Genomic DNA, 23856 nt, shown 5'->3' with positions numbered 1-23856 from the left:
AATGTGGAGGTGTGTCATTTCTCTGTTGTTAATGTTTTTAATTCAACAACCTTCTAAGCAAAGAGGAAGTTGTTACATAAAATACAAGGACAGCAGTAACATGAAACTACTTAAATTTACAACTGAATTATGTTGTGATATTATTGCACACAGACATGAATTCAAGCAAGAAAATGACACATTTAATAAAGCAAGATGAATAAAAATAAAAATAAAAAATAAAATAAAAATAAATATAAAATATAAATATAAAATTTGCAACTTGTCGTGACCGCACTTGCACTTCCTCTCAAATCACTTTTGAAACCTGTTTTCATAACTCAACCAAAACTCTAATCTTGACTTCCAAAGCTTGAAGTCATTTTAAAGAACAACCAACAAATCAAACAATGAACAAACAATTCACAAGAATCAACTCACTTAGTTTGCTACACTGTCCTGGGTTCAAATGATATGACTGAGGTTGGGGAATTACACATCCAATATTGGTATACTACAATTTGAACTTTTGAATTTTTTGAATTTTTGATTTTTTTTTCATTTTTGTTTTATTATTATTATTATTATTATTATTATTATTCCTATGGCTTCACAAAGATGGAAACAATTTTGTTTCAAGGAAAAAAAAAAAAGTTTTTCTAGTTAGAAAACATTCTGGTTTAGGCCACTTACTTATTCACATTACACTAAAAGGGACCTCAGCATTTCACATGCTTCATTTCTCAGCACTATGACAGGAAAAGCTATATCTCTAGGTAGTCCTGACAATGATATTTCTAGAATTCTAGTAGGAAAAACTCTAAAAACTCATGGTCACATGTAGCCCATTCCTGTATGATTCCATTACTTTTTTATATATATATTTTTTCTCCTAAGGTGTTGTCTGAAGTTCTTTCTTTCAGTTTATATCTGTTACATATCTTAAAATACATTGCCCAAATCTGAAATGGACACCTTTCTCTGTGTAGCAGACTTTTTTATGGTCAAATATCTATGTTTCTAAATATTCAGAATTTTCCTAAACTTCTTGGACTAAGCAGCTGCAATTCATTCACTTGTACCTAGCAGATAAAGATTTCTAGATCTCTGATCATGTTCATTTGTAGCTTTTGAGACACTGGGGATCAACTATCTGGGGGCTTGGCCAGAGTAATTCAGTTAAAATTCAAAGCTGAACTTTGAAAAAAAGCAATGCTGAGCACTTCCATTACCAGGGCTATAGCTCTGTTCATTCATCAGAGAAACAAATTTGCTAAACATTCCTTCTCTCAGTTAGTTTTTTTCTCTAGTTAGTTTGTTATTAAGCAGATAAATAAACAAATCTAATTCTTGTATATTATTCTAGCACTGGCAATTAAATAATTTCTTTCACATTTTTGTGTTTTGTTTTGTTTTTTTTTGTTGCTGTTCTCAAAATCATGTTATTTTAAGTACATTCCATTTGTTCTATTTTTCCTATTTTTGTCACTTTGTTGACTTCTTGATTGGACAAGTCTGTCGCTAAAAATGAAGTTTTCAAACCATACACCTTCCTTGTTCTTGCTGTATAAAAGTTGACCTACAGTCTGCAGTATCTAAATGTTTTATTTTCCACTTTCTAGTTAGGGATTAAATTCCAGACCTCCTGCTCTTAAATTTTCTTTGAACAGAATGATCCCTCTGGCGTTATTCTCATACAGCACATTTCTGAGTTCCTTGAAATCACCTGTAACCCCTGATGACTCTCATGGAAAAGCATGCTTATGTGTTAAAATATGTATGCTCAGAGACAGCTAGATAAAGAAGCCCACTTTACCATGCAACCTTAAATCTGTGTGTGTGTGGTGGTTCTACTGTGCTAGGCAGCCAAACACCACAACCGCTCTCTCACCCCACCCCCCCAATACAGTGTGCAACAGTGTTATCCACCTTTTCTAGGATGCATAACTTACAAGCATCACCTGCTATTAACAAGTAAGCAAACATTTTCAAGCTTGACATTTCTTACAAATTGCTATAATTGTCTCATACGCAGAAACAGAGAGAAACCTGCCTCAGTTGTTCTGTTCATGCTCTCTAATACAACAAAACAAAACTAACCAAGCATTTAATTTTACCATTTAACAAATACACTACTTACAAACACAGAGACCACAATACTGGCTTGTGAAATCAAACCCGATCTCGTGCTTGATTATTTATGTTTCAAAATCTGTCTTCCCTACTGAGACTCTACAGAGAGGTTCAAGTCATTGCAAGTTCTAGTGGAGACTATTGCCTATTCATTTGAAACCACATACGCATATTTCATCTATACAGCTAAAAAAAAAACACCCATGAGATGGTAAGGTCTTGCTGTTTTATTACAGGGCTGCCTATGAATCAGTCGCTATACAGACAAAAAAGTTTCAAAAGTCTTTTATTATCTCTGAATCAGAAGTGATCCAAGAATCAGCATTTTCTCATTTATCTTCCTTCACTGAACATAATCAGGAATCCTCACTGATCAACAGAATTATTTTGCGTAGGTTGGCACATCTGGAAAAAATGGATTGCATCACTCTTCATGCTGATAAATATTTTAAATTACAAACAAACTTTGGTTATCATACTTATCCACTTATCCAAAGCATAGAGAAGCATAACTAGAAACATGGGAAAATGATATGCATAAAAGCAACAGACAAATGCAGCAAGCATAATTTAGGTGATTTAAAATGTAAGGATTTGGACCTAAGAAATATTCTGCCAAAAGTCTGTAAAATTTGGTTTTATTATTTACTGAACTATAAAATACAAAGTTTAGAAATGTAAATTTTGCACAGTGCAGATGACACACGATGTGAAAGTAAGCAAGTCACTATCACATTCCTTCAGAGACTGATGACGTCTAGTTGCATGATGAATGTGCCTTAGGGAGGCTGTGGTAAGCTCTCATAGGACTAACATGAAGATCAGTGTTTGCCTTGTGGCAAGCAGGTGTTGGAATAATTTGTTAAGTTTTCCTTTACGAGCACTGTGAAAAAACAATAAGGCTATGCAAAGGAATAGTAAATGTTGTGAAAAAAAAGGAAGCTGATTATGCTAGGTGAAAGGCCACAATCTCCTTTAAGCACCTGCAAGAACAACTGCAAAAATGCTGATGTTTATGAAGTAGCCTCCTGGGACTATAATGAAGATGTCAAAACCTCAGGCGGGCAGCCTTTCTTTAGTCCCCTTAAACCATCTGTGGATACTGTGTGGAGGGGGGGATGATCTCACAAACCATGTAATCACAAATTTCGTGCCTTTTAGTCTCTTAAAACAAATATAAAAACAAAGATCAAAGCCACCATCTAGACTGTGCTGATTGACTTTCTGAAGAACAGCCCAAAGCTAGCATAAGCAAGCATTCAGAGTTCTAAACAATCAGTATCAAAAAAGACTAAACAAGAACATGTTTATCTACCAAATATCTTCTTGTATCCTTTTTCTGTTTAAATCTTCAGCCAGCTGGACATTCAATTTATTGAAAGCATGCCTTCATTTACTAAGAACATGAGTATATTCTTATGGATATGAAAATATATATTTATAGACAAAGTAGAGAGAAAATACATATTAAGCTGTACATAAAATGAGGCAAATGGCTGAGAAAATAATGTACTCAGGCAGTGCATCAGCTGGTTATCTTTATTTTTTCTTTCTTTTTTTCTTTCTTTTTTTTTAAAATTGAAAGTTTTTATTACAACTTATTACATAGCTTGTAAAGTAATGTAAAATCTCTGATGTAAAGTCTTATATTTCATATTGAAATGCAAAGAACCTGGACTTAAAACTACCACTTAAAAATGATATTTTTATGGAAACTTGAATCCTATCACTGTTTTTGATTCGAAGTGTTCCGAATCATTATTTCTCATAATTACATGCAAATTAACATCTCATATGAACACATGGATTTCTATTTTATTTCATTAAGAGACAGAAAATAGCAATCACAAACAAAAAGTAACTGAACTCTTTCCAAAGTCTGAAAGTCTACAGACAAAATTTGCTTTGGTCTTTCAATAACCCAAGCACTTGCCCAAATTTTTAATCTTTCTGGATCCTGCTTCTCTGCAAGTCTTCCAATGTTTTTGCTAGACACAGCCTGATTTCATATGGCAATAAATATTTAAAACAAGAACAGACCCAAAAGCACAGATTTCCTGCAACAGACACCGAGATTTAACTCTTAGTTTTTCACTAATCCAGGAGCTCCAAACATCAAAAATAATTTACAGCCTTTTTTGTCTTGGTCCCCCATTAGCTGTGCTAAATGTCCTTGGCATCAAGAAATGAAGTAGCCATTTGCACACTGTAGTATCCTTTGAATGGTTGTAAACCAATAACACATCAGGAAAGCTACGGCTTTGCATCATTAGATTTATTGAACTAGCAGGGAACCATTCTGTTGCATGACTGAAGTCACTATTTGACTAAATAAACATTTAATGGATTTTAACTAATGTTTCATGCCTACATCACAGCTTACTACTATTGCAACTATACATTTCAGTCATTTTTCTTTTTTTTTTCCATAACTGCCTCTGATTTTCTTCAGTCTAAACAAGACAAACTATAAAAAGGTCTTGCTCTGCCAAACTGCCAACCTGCATTGGTAATTTACATATTAATAATTACATACATAAAATAGTAAAGCATTACTTAACACAATTCATTAACAAAAAGCAGTTTGCACGTTGCCAGAGTTGAACATCACACCAGAATTGCAAGACCTGTCACCTTTACATTAATATGCAATGCAGGACTTCAGCAGGTGCTCTACCTCCTGAAAGCATTTTCATGAACAATTCGTCATGAAAAGTACTCTGATGGAAATATAATTTGCAATAGAGACCAGTGAAAAAATCAGATGTTGTCTCTGGCAACTGTACCAAAATTTCCAGTCACTTGTATGGGTCCAAAAAAAAATCAAATCCAGTTCCATACCCTCACGTCATATAAAAAGATAAACTTATTAAGTACTGTCCATAAGGATATGAGTGTTTTTATCTGCTTTTCATGAAAAACAAAGAAAGAAAAACACACGCACCCTATCCCAAAGTATCACCTCTCTTAAGGCTTGAAATTTGCTTTTAATTGAAGTTTTAACACATCTGTGCTCCATTCCTACCTCATCTCTGTGTGCCAGTGGTGTCCATACAGAAACACATACTTCATAAGAGAAAAAGAAAGATGATGACAGTTCCCTTGATCAATTTTTAGCAGGCTCCTCTAGGCAGCTGTAGCTTTAATCCCTTCTTGAAAAGGAATTGACTACTTGCTAAGTAACAAATGAAAATGATCTGAGCACTGGGGTGTTGTTTTGCCCTTTGTTCCTAATATGCTGGAGAAGAGGGAATTTTTTTTAAAGAAGAGTTTTCCAGGCCTGTGGAGGGGCAGAGTCAGAAACTAAGACTAAATCTGTGAAGAAGTGCATTAAACAAATTTCACCCACTATGAGGGTGGTGAGGCACTGGCACAGGCTGCCCAGAGAAGCTGTGCATGTCCCATCCCTGGCAGTGCCCAAGGCTAGTCTGGATGGGACTTCGAGCAACCTGGTCTGGTGGGAGGTGTCCCTGCCCATGGCAGGGGTTGGCACTCGATGGTTTTAAGGGCCCTTCCAATCCAAACCATTCTGTGATTCTACAAATTGTTGGAACTGTACTGTAGCATTCCAGCCAAGCTTTGTGTACTGGGTACACATGGTAAGGGTTTGGCTGCAGGGGTGAGCAGAGCCCAGCAGCTGCCTCATGTCAGAGCAGAGCTAGCTCCGGCCGGCTCCAAAAGGTTCTGGCTGGTGGCCAGAGCTGAGCCAGAAAGTTTAAATCACGAATTTAAACTTTCCACTTACCACAGCAAACTTCTATGCATGTCACCTGTTGGTTGCTTAGATCTCTTCCTGATGCACAGTAGCGCAAGGCTCAATTTTAAAAAGTCCCTTATTAGGAAACCAGGATGAATGTGACAAGGAGGGAACACTATCACTTCATTCTTTCTCTAACTATCTCCCATTCTTCACTTCTAGGGCAGGAGGCTCAATTCACTACAGGCAGTAAAAAAAAAAAAAAAAAAAAAAAAGGCAATAGGCTGTAGCCACCAGGAAAAAAACAGCTATGATGGAAAGCCTTCAAGGTAAAGCATTAGCTCCTAGACCTTTTTAAGTCCAGTCAACTGATCTTGTCATAAAATGAAGATGAAAGACATGGTCAATACAAATTCAGAAAATGGTAGAACAATCTGTTTCTTCAGACACAGAACGTCTGCATCCAGCTATGGTTTACAAGTAATCCGATGTGCACAGGAGGATCAGATGGAGCAGTCAGTTTACTGCAACACTACTTTTCTCAACTTACAACTTTGTAAGTGCCTTGTTTTATCTCTGCTTGTCAAGCCTTTTGTACCAGGTATGTTTTTGTACCGTGCCTTCTGCCTATTCAGGAGAAAGCAGAATGATAAGGACAATATGTTTGCTTGTCTACTGCATGCTACAGTAGACAAATCATGGAAACCTTAAACCTGGAAGTTAAAATTTTCATGAACGTCTTAAAAACAATAATAGGAAACTTTTTTAACAGTTGCTATGATCAATCTAAGCACAACTTTTAATTTCCAGACCACTTGTTTTCAATTTTTCATTTCTAGACTATGTCTTTCTAACTTTGGGATGGGAAGTGGTCAATAAAATTAAAAAGAATCATGGATGGATTGAAGATGAATTAATACTGATGAAGATATATTTGTATTAACAGGCTGTGAGCTGTGTCTATTTTCAGATTAAAGGTTGCTATAAAAAAACGAAGCCAGCATAAGTTTAAAGCCTTCAAATATATTTTGGGTATTTGCATAATTACACTTGCAAATTAAAATTCCACTATTAAATACATATATATACAAGCACACCTTTTTATTACTTTTTTTTTTGTTTTTTTTTATGGATTGGCACTGGACATTTTCTGTAACAAATCTTTAAATGACATTTAGATGTAGAGCTTAGTGATATGGTTTAGTGGAGGACTTGTTAGTGTTAGGTCAGAGGTTGGAGTAGGTGATATTGGAGTCCTCTTCCAACCTAGATGGTTCTGTGATTTTGTAAAATATGATTGACCGTGATTTTACCACACTTATTACAAACAAATATCATGCCAAGCTTATTACATCAAAGCACATATCTTCGTTGAAGAAGATAACCACAATGCAATTTTAACATTTAAATGATAGTACCCAGCACCTCAATTAACCTAGTGCTCATGGCACTGAAAGGAAAAAAAAAGACAAAGGAACTCCATATGCATCTGCACATTTCTTAGCAAACAGCAAATTAATTCTGAGTGAGCAGTTTTGAAGTTAGATACGTCGTGCATTTGTGTCTCTTGGTAAGAAGTCAGTTTCTCTCGTATGCATGGTTAAGCTACAAAATAAGGAATTACCAAGCACCTGACCTGTTGTATGTCCACACAGATATGGAAATCAAGCTGAACTGTTTGCAGTTTCTATCTTTTCTAGAAACCCTAACAGAACACAATGAGGATAACACAGGTTTAATTCCTATTTTCCAGACAAATGGCAGTCCTCCCTCTAACACAGTCTATACTTACGGGTTTAGCTTTAGACAAGTGTACTTCAGAGAACTGAAAGGATTGGCCATCTTAATGGTAACAAAGGAATTTCTCAGAATTACTGACCACAGAGATTCAAAGGAGCAAAGAGTAAGAAAAGATTTTGTAATGGTTTGTGTTCTCTAGGAGACCACAATCTCTTTGTCCCCTCCTCCCCCACACCGCTATAGCCAGAATTGCAAATGGCTCTGTAAATGTTAGGGAGAGCTTTTCTGAAATCAATTCTAATAGCTTTGAATATAACTATAATCAGATTTTGTTTAAAGCTCTTGATATGTTCTTTGCACAGGATGGCTATCGGGCACATATAATTGAACATTATATAATAAAGAAAAAACACATTGGCTTTTTGTTCTAGGCACTAGTTTCCATGGACTACTTCTCATTGTATATTACCATTTTCATAAAAGCAGCTCCAAACAGTTGCAAAGACTTATATACGTAGTCATTTTTTTGCAACGCCCCCAAGCTTTAACATTTCAGTTGTTCAGAATCTTACTGGCCTATGCCCCTTTCCCCAACAAAGGAAATAAGGGCACAAAAATAATTTCTCTTCTTGTTTTCTAATGTCTTAGAACAACACATATTCTACGTACACCTGAAAAGGCAACAAGTCACCAAATTTCAGGAAGCATAAAGCATTTAAACAGGGAAGTCATGCATACACTATTTGGCATGTGTGAAAACCAATCCATTTCAAACATTCTTATCTGTATGGAGAATTTAGGCACTTCAGAAATTCCATGCAAATGGTCCAATACTGCTTTCACCAGGTTCTCTCTTAAATAATGTGAACTAAAATATATGTTAACCTCATTCATCTCCAGAATCACAAAATTGGTGCAGTTTACTAAAATTTTGAATGAATTCTCCAACTATTTCCAACACTTGCTTGGAAACAGAGCTGAGAGTGACACCTTACCAAATATGTTTCATTTAGAAAAGATTAGAAGACAAAACGTAAGTTTACTTCAAGGAAGTACATAAATTCATAAATTTTAAATTAGTTAGAAATATTACTACACACAAAAAGCAATATACTATTTTGAATAAATTCCTGGTGCATTACTAAGTAACTTTAGGTAAAATAATGTTTATCTAAGAGAAACACGGAATTGCTTTACAGGCAAGGAGTAACCTAAAGAGGGGAGGCTTAGTTGAGATATAAAGAAGAAATTATTTGTTCTGAGGGTGGAGAGGTACAGCAACAGGTTGCCCAGAGAAGCTGTGGATGCACTTACCCACAGAGAAGATGTGGAACACTTCCCCACCCCTGGAAGTGTTCAAGGCCAGGCTGGATGGGTCCTTGGGCAACCTGGTCCTTGGGCACCAGGGAGGTGTCCCTGCCCTTTTCAGGGGGCTTGGAACTCAATTATCTTTAAGGTACCTTCCAAACCAAACCATTCTATGATTCTGGGGTTCTCGCATCCTCTTTCCTTACTACCCTTTTGGAAGTCAGTACTCTTCCAGACAGCTGCAGGCCCTCTTTCCACTTACATTTCTTGGAACAAAAACAAATTTTCATGTTGAATTTATGTCTCACTTTTGAGTATTTGGGCTCCTCAGTGTTGTATTTGTAAATATTTCATTTCTCTGAGTTTGCCCTTTAAAAACCAAGGGCATTAAAGATCTCTTCCTGTTTACCCATTTAAGTTAAAGCAAATCAATGAAGAATCATAGGATCTAAAGTTCTTTTGTTTTTTCCTAAAATTTTTCTTAATCCTCAATATCAGGTTTGTCATGGCAAAGAAATCAATGAAGATACTGGTTGAATGTAAGTACCTAGGCTATTGGATTATTACTACCATTTTTTTCCCCATAATCCATATTTAGAAAGCTAAAATGTCATATATTACTAGAATGAACACTCCTATCTACTTTTTTCCCTTTAATACTGTTAGAGAGATCTACAGTTTCCAAAAACTACCTCATCAGAACTTCCTTAGTATCTCTTCCAGACTTCACTGACTCAAGAAACAATGTTATTGACCACACATCTTAGCTTCCTTTCTATTTTCTCTGAACATCATCTTAGTTTTTGTGATTACTTTCGTTAGTTAATCTATAGAGCTGGGGTTCAAGCAGATCAAGTTCCTATGTCTAGACATATGTTCCTATGTCTATTAGACTTCCCCCATTCCACACGAACACCTCTATAGTGGCATGCTGACCACAGCTAATTAATAATCAAATCCATTCTTCAATGGAGTTACATATCTGGTTATCCCTATTATCGGTATTTATATCTTCCTTTTTTCCTTGCCATTTCTCCTATTACTCTTTTGCTATTTTTACTACATTTGCCATTTTCTTTTTTTAATTCTTCTTAAGTACTAAGTTAGTTTAAAAGAATTCATTACTTCTTCCGAAGTCTCATTTTTGACACTTTCTTTTACTATTTTTCCACTCTCAATTTGAAGATTACACTATTGCAGTGGAATCTATCCATCATGAAGGGCTTGATTTCGTTGAATGTTACCTTGTAGTCAGGTATTCTAAATGAATCTTGAAGTGATTTTTGTTTCTTTTTTAACTTTTATTTATTTATTTATTTATTTAAGGGGATTAAAATAATTTCACCCATATAGCCCCAGCACCTTTCCTAATCTTGGGCAATTACTCGTTAGAGCAAATAATTGTCATTTGTTCCAAGTACCAGTCTTTGCTAGTAGTGACATTGTTACCAGCTTACCGTCCCCCTCCACACTAGACACCCAAAATTTTCTTTTTAAGTGAAAGAACATCCTTCTAGAGAATGGAAGTTTTTACCCTGACATCTTTTAAAGCACTGCTCCTTTATTTCCGTCTTACTATTCTAATCTTACTAATTACTATTTAACCCCCAAACTACTCTTTCCCATTACGTTTTTGTTTGTTTGTTTTTTTAACATAATTTGCAAATTGCTTTCAGCAAAGCATTAAGGATAATGTTATTTCATTAATTTAAAATTAGTCAAGGTGATTCTCATGATATTTTCTGTTGTTCTTATGCACAAATTGCAAAACACAACTTTTATTAGCCTCACACTGAATTACTTAATTACAGGATGAAATTATATTCAGTAATAACAACTAAAGCACTTAGCCCTGTTCAAGAATGAAGTGAAAATCATTTAGATTCTTGCAAGTGGGTTCTCAGAGTTCCAATACATTTTTAAAGATACTTTTATATCACATAAAACGCATTCTTTTATATGATAGGACAATCCATAACAGAAGAAAATCAAGATCTTCATCCACTACAGCACTCTTCACTCTGAAAGAGAATGTCATGCTATAACCATTACAAAGAATTTCATTATTCTCTCAACCACAGCAGCCACCCAGTGGCTACTCTTTTTAATACTCAGACACGCATAAAACCAGGAATTTAGGAGATGGTCAGAACCTGCAATTTTCAGTGATAGCCTCTTGCATTAAATATTCCTTTTATGTGAAAGAGGAAATAAAGCCATCAACATTTTTTCTTTGGAAGCAGACTCTACACAAACATTCAGAAGAAGAGGAAGAAGAAAAAAACAAAGATATGGATGTAAATGTTGTGAGGCTCTTTTGTCATTACTGTTTATATATATTGTCTGTTTGCTTTTCTTTAAATAAGAGACTGTTAATAAGAAGATATATTGTTAATAAAGTTTTAATAGGAAAATATTTGTGAGATAGGCTATTTTTTTCTTTAAACTATAAATCTAGAGAGAAAAAAAAAGTTATTAAATGGAAAAAAGTTATTAATGGATGTTAAAAGTATCAAGAAATTTAGACCAACAGCACTGACAGATGTTTCTGAACTACATTATAACTCGTTATGAAAGTTTTGCAACAGTTCTCGATCTTGCAGGAACATAAGAGAATTTATTTCATGCCTTATTTAAGTGTCTTTTTGCGTAGGTGCCAGAAAATGGCTTCATATCCAAAAGCTTGCCTGTTTTTTTTTAACTGTATTGGTCTAGCTAAAAATGTTACTCTCCCTGCCATTTTTGCCTTGAGGATATCCGTAAACCTTCACAGTTTCAATATTAGTGATTATTAGACACTTTAATATTTATAAAGCAATTATATACAGCCAAAGAGGAACTTAAATAATAAAATTCATTTAAGATGACAAGAAGCATGAAGTTCTTCATCCACATTCTTATGATCTTCCAAATACTCTACTTGAAACCACTTCTTTCCATTTTCTAAGTTCCAAGTTTAACAAAATCTGTGTACATAATGTTTCAATAATGAGGAAAACCTCTATAAAATTCAAAAACTATAACAAATATAAATTATTATCAATGAATAATGCATGTTACTACCAGACAAGAAGTGACAGACGATTACAAAGAAAAGAACCAATACACTTTGTTGTAAATGGCATCGGTTTCTGCTGTGCATACCTAAGTATGTTGGAAGATATATACTTATTGTTACAGGAGTTCCCTCCAGCAATCTTAATATTTGGAAACTGCTATAGTGCACTCTCATTTCAATTGAATGAATGCCATTCTTTGATATTCCTGTATAAGAAACAGAATCAGGAATGATTCTTTGAAATATAAACTTGTGTAATAATTTTGCATTCTTTCACGTTATTACTAGCCTCTACAACTGCATTACTTGTGCTTTCAGTAAACTGATAAAAATTTTTGCCATTTCATCTATAATGATAATGATCTCTAGGAAACAAAATACATAATTAAAAAATCATAAGCTGACCTTCAATGTATGTTTGACCAAAGTTTGGAATTTCTCTTTGAACTGAATCTGATAATTGTGTTCTGTGCTAGAGACGATCACGTACAGTCAGGACTATGCTGCAGCTTCCTTGACACAAAGCTACACAGTCAGTGTCACCAGTCTTCCATACATGTATAAGACAAGCCCACTTTCTGCATCAAGCTGAGTGAAGGTCTACATGAAGTCTTTTAGCAGCACCTACAGATTCCTGTTTTTTTTTGTTTGTTTTGTTTTGTTTTTCTCTCAGAGATAGCCACTTCTTTTTGTCACATTTTCTGCTTACTTAAATTTCTTTTTCTTCTCCACCACTATTTGCCCCCAACTTCAAGTTGACCCATTTATTTCTGCCCATTTTTCTTTGTAGAGGGTTCAGAACCTCTAACTGAGAACCCAGGAATCAAACATTTTGACACACCTACTTGTTGGTAGACAAGTTTGACACCTGGAATTTACTATATAAATATAAATTCAGGTTGAGGAACTGGTATGTTCTCCAAAGCAGATTGCAGGCAACACACAAAAAGTTAATGGAAATATGTAATTTCTTCATACATCATCCCTTCTGATGGAGGAAAGTAGTTACTAACTTGTCTTATCTTTGTTCAACTCCTTAACCTGTAACTATTTGCTCTCAATAATTTATATTTGACCTTAATCACGTTTCAGTTCTAACTTCCAATGAATTCTGATAGACCATATTACTGAAAACATTTGCTTAGTGTTTACATCATTTAACCAAGGCTACGGTCGATAAATATTAGCTAGCAGTAGGCCTACAGTCCTAATTTTTATTTTTATTTTAATTCCTTCTGCTGGACTACTGTACTACCTGAAGCTATGACTTCAGCTTTTCCACTGCAACATGCTTAGCCACTGACAGACTAGGCTGTTGTATGGATAATACCCTTGCCAGAATTTTAAACCCTGCCCAGTGAGATTCAATTTTTATTGGACATTGGAATTAATAATGAAATCAGTTCTTAACTGAATTTAGCAAATCCCAAAGACCTTAAATTCTCTAATACTTGATTTTTTATTTTCCACTTGGAGTTTCTGAAACAAAATGAGAATAATATTAATAAAGTAGTGGAAGTAAACAAAACCAAGCATTAATATTGGATTAATATTAATGATCCAATTAATGGAGCAGTTTGTCATTCACTGATGGATCATCAGATTAGCCATAAAACATGCAACATGTTACAAAGAAGGGTTCAACATATCCACTATTTAGAATAAACAACTGATGTAGTGTATGCCTCTGTATCTGATGTACGTAGTGTGTAAGTGAATGAGAAATTTGGAAGAAGCAATAAAGTAGAGTGAGCCAGAGCACAAGACGGTATGAGAGATGAAGAGGGACAATGTGACTGTGTAAGAAAAAGACTTGGGCAAGCACACAAGACTAAGCATGAAGAAGCACGTGTGAGAAAGACAGAGCAAGAGAGCACGTGCCCATGACTGAACACAAAGGAGCATACAGAAGACTGACGGACAGCAAGTGAAAGGGCAAGAGCCAAGACAATGAGAGACAGCAAGTGAGCCAGAGGTAAAATGAAGAGAGTGCATGACAGAGAGGCACATGGGGGAAGGGGTGCACACCCAATGATGGCATGAGAGCACAACAGAGATACAGAGCGCAAGGTCTCTTCTCTGGTATCTCTTTTCAGCACATTATAGCATCCAGATATTTTCTCATATTAGGAAAAATCAGGCAATCCAGTAAGCCTGAATGTTACCCACATGAGTGATCACCACTCAAACACTGTAACTTCACATAGCATTTGGCATGAAAGGCAAATTACTGGTTTGGAAGGTGGGGGGGTTAAATCTGACAGGGAGCTAACACACACACAAGTGAAAGAGGAACTCTTCACACGCTACTTTCGTGTACAAACAAGAATTTCATCACAGTGGAGCAAAAACATATAGTAGCAATAGCACAGGTGTCCTATGATCAGCAATATCAACAATAAAACCACAATCTTACCAAAGACAGGAGAGAATATTTAAGGTTTTAAAAACAGAGTCAAAAGTTAGTAATTATTTAAAAAAAAATGACTCACCCACTCACCTAGTGCATTTTAAATTGGAGAGCAAAGTTAGGAGAAAGACAGCAGCTGTCTCTTTCACCAATTACCTGCCAGTGCTAAAGATCTTAGACGGGGTATTTGGGGTTAGTTAGGACAAGCAGCTTAGGGGAAAGTTGTCTGGTTTCAGTGTATGTGCTTCCTGCTCTCTTTGACAGAGAAGACTGACCTGATTTATTTATGTTTGCTTGCAAGTGGAAAGAACTGCCCACTGAAACACAAATAAAGGAATACAGTTTCCGCATTTTCAGGTATGAGATGCTGTTTAAGGTAATTTAGACCACAGGACAGAGGAGTAACACATAAAAAGAGTAAACAGAATAATACAAAGATACATTAGCATTATGATAAATTTAGGCAGAGCAAAGAAATCAGAACCTAAAAACTTAGAAGTTAACAGCACAGTAAGATTCAACATTTTGGTGGTGGACTTACTAAGAAAGAAGTTTGGATTAAGATTCTGCTTTGCACATTTGGAATGATAAAAAACAAAAAGGTAGATAAAAATACTATTAGTTAAATATTTTAATTCACACAGTACACAATTCAGCATTTGGATTCTGCATTTGAATGAAAAGTACTATTGAAAAATACACCCAACATCCAACAATATTAATTGGATTAAAACTTGACTGTAACATTAAAAATAAATAAATAAATAAATAAACACTTAGTAAATAGCCTTTTCACAATGGAGCCACAATTTTAGTCACTGTGAGATTTATTTATGGGTAGTCTGTCAGTGTCAGGTCAGCTTGTTCTTTAAATAAAGGGCCTTATCAAAGGATACCCTAATTAGGGCTTAATGTCCTTGAAGGGAGGAACATTCTGAAAGACTGTCAGCTCTGCCAAGGATTGTTAGCCATTCCCTCTAGTCCTATCACTAGTTACCCAAGAGAAGAGACTGACCCCCAGCTCCCCACAAACAATCCCCAGACTTTTCTGCAGAGCATTTGAATTTTAAAAATAAGATTTTCTTGTTTTCCTAATTCACCATAGAAGCTAATAGCATGTTATCTTACACCAGTTTTTAGAAAAGATCACGTACATGCACAGAAAAGGTGACAAAAATGTAATGTCAATCTATCATAAAGGTTTTTAAGATTTCATCTAACTTGACAATTGGTAGATTGCTCACCTCCTGAGAAAAATACCTGATGTCAAACATGTCAGTTCTCTTAGCAATAATTTTCAACATGCGCACATCTCTACTTATTTTAAAAATAGTTTATTTGATGGAAAAACATTTTAATATTTTTCCCCATTATGCTAGAAGAAAAGTTTATTCTCCGTGGACTTTCAGTCATTAACAGAAACAACCACTCTCTAACAAAATTTTATAATAGCAATTTGAAACTATTATCCAATTTGTTTTGTATGTCATGAAGTGTGGATGATCTCCTCCACAGGTTATGTGGCAACAATGAAAACAAAAAGTTCCCCAAAGTTTTCTAACTACTTATCCAACTTAATCACATTATGATTTTGTATAAGTGGAACATATTAACCAGGCTTTGAATGCAGAATTTAAAGAAAGTACTACATTCGCATCCACAAAATGCAATGCAAAACTAAATTTTACTGCATTAAGAGAACTGCTTAGTCTATCACTTCACAGTTCAGAAAAAACATAGAAGACCCAGAACAGAATCTTGATGCACTTCTGTTTTAAAATGCAAGTCCTGACAACCTGACAATGTTTCATGTAGCCCCTTTATCTCAAAAAATATATAATAATAATAAAAATTAAAATTAAAAATCTTTCTCATATGAAACTTGAGCTATCCCAGAATGTATTGTTTCATTTCTAGCACACATGAAATATAACAAGATATTGCACTTTGGTTGCCTTTTAAAAACAGAAGCACAGCAGAACTCAACATTATCCATAATCCTTTCATTCACATATTTCCTCTCACCTCTTTCATTTTTTAATCAGAGAATTGAATTATTATTGGCCTTAAAAGGCTGATACTTTACCACATCTTGCAAAGTACAAAAGCAACTTTACCTTTTCCCTGCTGCAGCCTGCCTTTTGTTCTTCTTAATCTTTAGATTAGTCATTTTTAAAATCTTCTCCACTGTGAAATCAAATAAATACAATTAGATAACATTTCATTTACTGGGGCTAGCATACTTTATTATATTAACATCATGCTCAAATTTTTACTCTAAAGTTTATTTTAAAAAATCCATTATTTCTAATGATAAAAGAACATATAGTGAAGGCATCCAGCATCTACCACACTGTGTTGTGTTTACGAGGCAAGGTTTTGGCAGAGATTGCCCTCCAGACTGTGGAGAAGACCACAGTGAAGCAGTCCTCCTGCAGACCACGGAGGCCCCTGCAGCAGTTGGTTGTGCTCTGAAGAATGCTGCTGCCCATGGAGAGCCCACACAGGTGTTTTTTTGGCAGAACTGTGGCCCAAGTTGGGCCCATGTCTGCTGCTGGAGGACTGCACCCCACTGGAGCGTTCTTGAAGAATGGCAGCCAGGGAGAAAGGGGAACTCGTTAGGAGGAAGGAGGGACAGAGGCTACCTGTTACGAAGAGACCACAACCTCCACTGCCAGCCTCTCGCACCATTCAGGGCTCAGGGTGCTGAGGTGGAAGAGCTGGGAGTGAAGTTGAGCCTGGGAAGAAGGAGCAGGTGAGGGGCAGCTGTTTTTGTTTTGTTTCTCACCATGCTCCTCTATTTTTACTTGACAATAAACTATAATAAATTTCCCCTAGTCAAGGGGTTTTTGACCATGATGGTAACTGGTGATTTCCATGTTCTTATCACAGGTTAGGAGCTTTTCCACCCTGCCCTGTCAAGGACAGGGTGTGGGAGGCTGGAGGAGGCTAGGTGGGCACCTGGCAGTTGCCACGGTCAAGCTGTTTTACTGGTAAATAATATTCATGGTGTATTTGGGTGACCCCCGAAGAGACACTCCAGAATACAGACCCAGGTCTGTATTTCCATGAAAAATACATGCCAAAACAAGCTCATTTTAAAAATGTTACCCCCTTTGCAGAAACATACCTGTCTCTAAAGGGAAAGAGGAAAAAAAGAAAGAATTAAATGAAGCATTTGCCCTGCCAATAACCATTATTTATTAATGGCAACACCTCACACATAGTCTGAATTAATCATATTGCTTACAGAGTTTGCATTTACTGCAAGGTAAGTTTTAAATTTTTATAGATGGTTAAAATAAAAATGTATCCTAAATTCTCAGAAAATTGCAAGCACAGAGGAGTAATGACTCTAAATTTCTTTATGAGCATTACGTGGGCAAAAATATATGCTGGGTTTTGACTGCGGATTGGATTCTCATTAGAGAGAATACTTTTCTTTTTTTTTTTTTTTTTTTTTGAGCAGAATAATCAGGGTGTATTCTTATAGCTCCCTTTCTACCTCTACAATTACTTTAAAATGTTGTGAAGACTCAGCTTCTCAGCACAAGCTAAATAGGCAGTTCTTTGCCAAGATCCCTGTCCATTGTGCATTCATGAAAGCAAACATGAATGCCATTGATCCCAGCAGGAAGGCTTGCAGGCTTGACACACTCTGTGCCAAAGCAAGGGCTCTAATTAGTGATCCTTCCAGCTGGACAGTAAAGGCCTTACCCTTCCTTAGGGAATAATAAGACAGGCAATGTCTGAAGTCCCCAAGTAAGCTTTATAGAATAGGGAGCATGCAGAGAACTGCATTAAAGGCACTAAACCAGCCGACACAGGTGACCGAACAGTGAACTGTGCACTTGGCAATGAACAGAAAAATGCCTGCTACACAAGCATCATCTGGTCTTTGGTTCCTCCTGTTTGCCTGAATTACTGTCAGAATTCAAAGGACTGTAATGGATGGCGCAACTATTTAAAAGAAAGCAATAGATTTGTTGCAACAGTGATAGTTTTGAATATCTTCAAACCTTTTCTTCAAAAACAATGCTTGTTGACAATATAACATACCAATTCATAACATCACCATTCTTTGCAGAATAATGATAAAAAACTCATTAGCAGTAACAGGTTTTGAAAAATAGGCAGCATGTGTAATTTCAGTACTTCAAAACTGTTAGCAATAAAGTCACTTTTAATTATATTTCTTTATAAAGAAAAATTATCTAAAGGATAAAAAATAAAAAGTCCTTTCATAGTAAAGATTACTAGCACTAGACTGCAAACACTGTAACCAGAGAAAAGCACTTGTACATATATGCAAAGTGTACATCTAGGTTTCTGTATATAAAAGATCTTATACAACTTGTTTTATTGCATTGCTACTTCAGAATTCTGACAACCACAATATTCAAAATGAGAGTTTCACTGAAAAAGCAGGATCTACTGAAAACAGTGGCTTATTTAAACATACTTTACATATAAGCGCATGAAATGTATAAAGAAGCATTGACATCTTGAAAGATTACAATGCCAAAAATTGCGTGAAGCTACAGTAGAAAAAAATCCAAATGGTATATGCATACCCATTGTATACGTCAAATATCTATTAACAAATTCCCAACGAAGATAAATTCCTCCTCTGTTAAAAAATAAAAATAAAAAAATCCTAAGTTAACACTTTTAAAAATAAACTAGAACGTACAAGTTTACACCTTTCTAATCCAACCACATTTGCTTTTTGAAAGCAAATGCAAATTCTAAAAGTGAAATATTAAAAGTATTTAAAAATGAAAATTTTTCATTTAGAATTATCATCCTACCTTGAGAACTGCAGTTTCTTTAGCCAAGCAAAATGCTTGGTCCTTCTGATGTTTGTTCCATTTTCACATCAAGTGGATATTAATTTTAACTACTAGCTTTCACTGAGAATCTTTCATTCTTGAAGAGATATAAGAAAATTACTTATTGAAAACAAACAAGTCTCATTTCAAGCTAGCAGCTTATAGCCAATAGTTTTCTGATTTTCTACCTTTTGTTTAATACTGGTTATTCTTACTTGCCTGAAAGACTGCCACATTTCTCTTATCAGCAACATTATTATATTTTTTCTAAAAATAAGATTAAAAAAGAGAGGAAGAAAGGCTGTAAACAAAAAGCTGTAGAATACAAAGGCAGTTACAAGTTGGCTTCACAGCTCCTCAAAATAAATACTGAAGGATTATGATTCTGTAACCACAATCAGGATCTTTTTTTACATCAAAGCTAGAGAAAAAGTAATGATATTAGCGCTTTGGACTCTAAATGGAACATACTGTTATTGCTGGGCAATAACTGTCCTTGTGCTGAGTGACAAAAAAAAGGGGGAAAGGCGCACTTCCCCTCCCACATTCCCCGTATATCTCTAAAAATAAAGGACAGGTGAATATTCAAGGTGAAAATCAATATAATTTTTAAGAAAGCCAGGAAGCCTTTAAATTACCTGAAGCACATTCTGTGCTCATTTAAAGAACATTCTGTATGCAGGCTGTAGTAAGAAAAGTATCTGCAGAATTAAGCAAAAGATCAATGAACAAATTTTCAGTGTACCACAAACACAAAGAATCCATAATGTAATAGTTATAAAACAATTGACTTTATGATTGTTTAATATTATCACAGGCTCATAGAGATGTATATTCAAGGTATTAAAAGGTTGAATTAAAGAAGGTCACATTAAAGTGAGGACAATAGCTCTGAATCTCAAAAGATTTAGTCTAAGAACGTGTTGGAAAACTAGAGATTCGTAATAGTTTTTTCAGCCTGTTTTAGCATGTTTTCTAATACCATGAAGTCTTATGACATATTTAAAGTCAGTTTAAAGCTTATTTTTCTTCATCAAGACAATAAAGTGTGTTTTTCCTACATTCATGCTATCTATAGCACTTTGGTTTGCACTTCTGGATGCAGCGCGGCTAGTATGCATTTTCTTCTACATTCACTAATGAGGTGGTACAAAAATAAAAATAAAAATAAAAATAAAAATAAAAATAAAAATAAAAATAAAAATAAAAATAAAAATAAAAATAAAAATAAAAATAAAAATAAAAATAAAAATCAGGGAATAAATTAGGAGACTAAAATGCAACCTACAGTGAGATGCAATCTACAGGTGGGGAAACATAAAAATTGACAAGTATGTCAGCGTAAATTGATTGTTATGCTCTGGTAAAAGACGTATTCAAGTGGAGAGAATATCTGTCCAGGCTTGGAGTCAATCATATGCAGTCAGTAGAACCTGGCTCAAGCAACAAACCCAGTTTCTGACACTAGGTCCTTACTGCTTCAAAAATGAGCAGCTAGGTTCATTTGATGCTAGACACTGCCCCTCTGGTAGTCTACCCAGGGCCTAGAAGGGACATACCTCCAATCTCTAATGACCTAATAGGTGGGCTGGCAGGAAACTGGCAATCCAGAAAATGACAGGTCCAAGTTTGAGGTTTGATAGGAAAAGGAAGGTTTTGAGAGCTCTCGCTTTGTCACAGCCTGCCAGTTTTCTATGCCCAGGAGAGAGCTCTACTCTTTTTCTTCTCATGGTTTTATTCTCAATCTGAACACATAGAAACTGGCTTCAAAGTCTCAATTCTCCCCACACTGTGATCAAATAAATGAAGTAGTATCGAGGCTCATTCTGATCTCTCCACTCTAATTTATATACCAGAGCTCTCTAAATGGCATCTGACAGACAAACTCCCTCTGCACCCATGTCTCTGGCTGGACAGCAATTCAAATTCAAATAATAATAATAATTAATAATAATAATAATAATAATAGCTCTCTGTCTTTCCTTCCTTTTTTGAAAACTAAGCAGTTATCACAATGACAAAGAGAAATGACTGCCCTCCTTAAGACATATGCAAACAACCAGACGACTGATGATTATAGAATTTGGCTTACAGAACCTTAGTAACCAGTCAGAAGAACTGCCAATGGCATATACATGTATACAATTTTACCGCATGGCATCAACTTGTACCCACCTCTGACTGCCACACACCTTAAGTTAGCACCACTCAGTCTGCAGGAAGGGGCTGTTACCTGCAAGAGTAAGACTGCCTTTAATGTTAAATGTTTAATGTCTAAAAAACACACTACTGTGTATAGAACTTGTTGGAAGTCTCTCACCATACATAAGAAACTTAACTAGCTTAGAAAACGAGCCAACCTTTCAGACTTTATGTTTATCCCTACTACTGAGAGCAGTACCACCACGATGAGGCAGAGCTGAGAAGCCTGCATGTGTGGAAAGAAACCTCACTAATGTACTGCACGAGCACGAAGCTTTACATACTGCTCAACATGAGCATTAAAATAATGGTGTGCTTTGCAAGCCCTATAGTTTTTAACAAATAAAAGAATCTGAAAAGCTGAGTTAGTAAGTATTTTAGGAAAGACTTAAGTGTTAAACATTCTGTATTACTGAATTAAAGCTGAAAGGTTCCCATGTTATCCACTCTGAAAATATCCACTACCCTGCTTTACAGCCTTTTGGAGGCTGTTTTCAGCTACGATGGGGGAATAGACCCCAGCTAGACCTCACACATATCAGACAAGCCTCAACTCCAATGCAAAAGGAGCTGTCTGACCACCTACTAAGGCTCACGAAGTGACTAAACACTTCCTTGACAAGTGCCAAATGCTGATCTAAAATTCCAGATATAAACATGTAGGTAACATAGAGCCACCACTGTGGGCTCTTTATACATACAGCAATTACTTTTTTTTTTTTTTTTTTTTTTTACTAATTCAGACACCTTAGCAATTACCTAAACTATAAACTGTAAGGCTCCCACAATCTATTCCCTTTAGGTTTATTACTAATTTTCATTTGAAACGGAACTCCTGAAGCAATAAAACTGCTAAGCATTCATATCTATCTTGAGAACAGTAGTTTCCTAAAACTACTATGAAAGAGCCCACTATATGAACTGCACTGTTCAAACCTTACATTAACCTACAGGTTTTGGGGATTTATAAAACTCCTTGCAGAAGAGCGTGCACCATTTGTACACTTGGCATGGATTCTGCTATTCATTAGAAAAACTTTATAAACACTGAGTTTTTTCTGACACCACAATGATCATTCATGTACATACACATATACACGCATGCATATAAAATGGGTGAAACCTATAATGCTTAAAAATACAAGAAATTGAATGTACTTATGTGTATTCTTCATGATGTCAGCCAGGTCCTTAGAGGTATACTGACCAGTCAAAAATAACAGTATTTTTTACAGTGCTTATTAATAGTTACATCAGTACAGACTTCTAGAGAAGTTTCATGGTTAAACTTCTGACTTTAAGATCACATTTTGGTTTTTGCTTTTTTGTTTGTTTGTTTGAACCGTTCATCTGGTCATGCTGAAACTGAAGATCTGATTTCACAAATTCAACTTTCCAGATGCCTTAAGAGCCAAGAGTTAAATTATGGATAGCCTTGCTGTCCGCTATATTATGCATATATTGAAACAGCCAGCCTCTTAATTCGCTGATTATACAGGGAGTTAACATCCCCTTTTTTTGCATGGAGTTACCTCATTTGGATACTCACGTTGTAGTCACATATTCCTCATGTTTCTAGCAGAAATACTTTATAGACTAGTCCTTATAGGCTGCTTATGAGAAGGACTACACGAGGACCTACATGAGAAACCAGAAAACCATTTCTCTGCCATGCCATCTTGCAGGAGGGAGGAGGAAAGCACCACCACCAAAGAACACCTCAGCTTCATCTCCTGTTTTCTAAAACACTGCCGCCCCCCAGAGGCAGCGGTTCGCGAACTGCATCTCTGTCAGCTAAAATTTGCAAAATTCGAGCAAAATTTGAGCGCCTGAGAAACATTGCTGGGCGTTTTCGCGTTCACCGGTGCAGACAGAGTTACCCTTGATAACACATATTGGAAAAACAGCCTCCGTGAGCAACATCACACCGCAGGTTAGACATGGTTTGTTCCCAGGTACTGCCACCTAACCGCACACAGATGGGATGGCTGCAGCTGTATTTCTGCCTCTTTGGGCCCCGCTATTAGTTATGGCAATAACGGGGTGTCACGGCGAAGAAACGTGTCCGCCCCGGGACTCGAACCCGCAACCTCCGGCTCTGGAACCGCCCCGCCCCGCCCCACTGCCCTCTGCGTGCGCACCGAGCGGGGCTGCCAGGCGCATGCGCACTGGGAGCCTCCACCCCCCCCCCCCACACACACACAGAGCCTCATGGCCGTGGGCGGTGGCCGCGCATGCGCAGTTGCAGCCGGGGGCAGCGCTCTGGGTGTCTGGTGCCGTGGGTGGTGTTCCCACTGGATCGGTCTGGGCAGATACACATGCAACACAAGTAATTCTTTTAGAGTACAGCGAGGGGTTAAGCCATCACCTTAAGTCTTATCCTGTCTCGATTCGTAGAGGCTTGTTTTGTCTCTATTTTGAGTTGTAAGCGACTTTGCTACCAGCTCGGTATGCGAAGATACATCGGAGGATATGCGTCTCTATGTAGCTGCCAGGA

General features: G+C 36.2%; 1 long non-coding RNA gene across 3 annotated transcripts in view; it reads right to left on the bottom strand.

The window, feature by feature from the left end:
• Window positions 1-23854, bottom strand: part of LOC140000680 (uncharacterized) — a 30843-nt gene extending 6989 nt beyond the window's left edge. Inside the window, exons 1-6 of one of the 3 annotated variants that reach the window (XR_011805811.1) lie at window positions 23728-23854; window positions 22909-22997; window positions 21350-21390; window positions 19796-19858; window positions 19137-19254; window positions 16443-16512 (exon numbers count right to left, since the gene is read on the bottom strand). This is a non-coding gene — a long non-coding RNA (uncharacterized lncRNA). Of the gene's footprint in view, window positions 1-16442; window positions 16513-18899; window positions 18956-19136; window positions 19255-19795; window positions 19859-21349; window positions 21391-22908; window positions 23482-23727 lie in introns of those variants that run through there. The other 2 variants (XR_011805810.1, XR_011805812.1) reach the window with 2 other exon arrangements.
• Between the last annotated feature and the right edge of the window lie 2 nt (window positions 23855-23856).

This window comes from Anas platyrhynchos, chromosome Z (genome assembly GCF_047663525.1).
Source record: "Anas platyrhynchos isolate ZD024472 breed Pekin duck chromosome Z, IASCAAS_PekinDuck_T2T, whole genome shotgun sequence".
In the NCBI taxonomy this organism is placed as follows: Eukaryota; Metazoa; Chordata; class Aves; order Anseriformes; family Anatidae; genus Anas; species Anas platyrhynchos.
The sequence above is the reverse complement of the archived record's forward strand: the minus strand, read 5'-3'. Positions and strand labels throughout refer to the sequence as shown.